Genomic DNA, 1,816 nt, shown 5'->3' on the forward strand with positions numbered 1-1,816 from the left:
CTCCAGCCACTGAGGAGAAACACTGTTACAGACGGACGGACAGACATTCGGAAAATTATATGTTAGATGACTGCTATTAGTAATGAAGAGCTATTTAACTCTTATTTTAACAACGATTATGCATTCATATCTATAACCTTTAAGGTGCAACTGAACATTTCAGGCTGTCACGATTATGACATTTTACATGACGATTAATTGTCACTCAAATAATTGCGATTAAAGATTTAATTGTGTTTTTGTGTCGTTGACAATTACATTTCTGTTTGGCTTATAGGCTTTGAAGTTGCACATGGAAGATATGACATAACCTAAATATACAAAGAAATGACTGACATATTTGACAACATTATACTTAAAAAAGAAACATTGATAGTGGAAAAAGCTGATCTACAAGCTCACAACACGTTGTGACGCGATGCATTGTGAGCTTGTAGATCGGCTTTTTTCCACTATTGATGATGTTTGAAAATATATATGAACATTTTTCAACATGTAAACGATTATGACGATTATGACAAAATAATTGCGATTATGTTAAATTATCGCGATTGACGATTATGTAATAATTGTGACAGGCCTACAGACAGCACACAATATTGGTCTGTGAGGCAACCATTTCCTGAGCTACTGTATTGTTGACACATTTATTTTCAGCTCTCATTCATTTCCTGTTTATCATTGGTGTTGCTGAGGCTGAGCACATCTAAATTACCCAATACAGGACGAGTCATACTACTGTATTATTGTCCTGAGAATGGCATTAAGATATTTGTAGTTTTGCTTTGAATATGACATATTGTATCCAAGCATCTTATTTGTATGCAGTTATTGTTGGTATTAGAATCTAAACCAGAATCAGCTTTATTGTCACATCACAGGTTTACAGTGGTAAAGAAGTGGGTGAATTTTGTTTTTTTGCATAGTTCCCATGATCCCATCGTATCACACGTTACCTGAGATGAAATATAAGGTGCGTGAGCATAGCAGCAGATGTATACTTATATACTTGATATACGTATATTATATACTTATTATATACATGAACGGTGGTAATATCATATTAAGGTATTCCCCATCATTTCCCCCATTGTCATAACCTTTTTCTAACAGACAGTTTACCCTGTACTTTTAGTGTCCGACACTACGATAAGCACTATATATGAATCTGTCCATTCTACATAGTGATAACTCAGACTGTGATTTTAAAGTCAGCTGGATTTGTCACTCTTGTCCTTGGAGAACTGATGGGGCTGTCTCAAGTCCTTTCCTCACTCCCTCACGTTGCTTGTCTCCCTCTGTTCCCTGCTGAAACAAAAGGCCCCTCCCTTCTGACCTTCACTTCCAACTCCTTTTGAAAAAGAACCTAGCAAAGAGGACACAAGGAAACAATCAAACACTTTGAAGATTCAGCCAGGGCCTCTGCCTCCCTCTCTCTCTCTCTCTCTCTCTCTCTCTCTCTCTCTCTCTCTCTCTCTCTCTAGGTTATTCCTATAGCCTCTTATCCTGGGTCAGATCATGTTTTAAGCCCTGCCAGTGTTTAACATGTGAAATAGCCTTCAGTAAAGCTGATCTAAGATCTGTAGCAGAGCGTCATCAGAGAGCAGTGAGCTTTGAGGAGGAGGAGGAGGGGGGCAAGTCCAAAATTCCTCTGCATGTCCCGCCCCGTCCGTGTCCTCTCAGCCAATCACCCTCCCCCTCTCCCAGCAGCCCTTGCCTGTTCTGCTCCTGCTCCACAGAAGCCTGTGCTCAGCCAACCAACAGGCTCCCTCCCTGCTGACATCACTAACTAGCCAGTTCCCTCCAGCAGCAGAGA

This window comes from Nannobrachium achirus (assembly GCF_963921795.1).
Source record: "Nannobrachium achirus genome assembly, chromosome: 20".
Lineage (NCBI taxonomy): Eukaryota > Metazoa > Chordata > Actinopteri > Myctophiformes > Myctophidae > Nannobrachium > Nannobrachium achirus.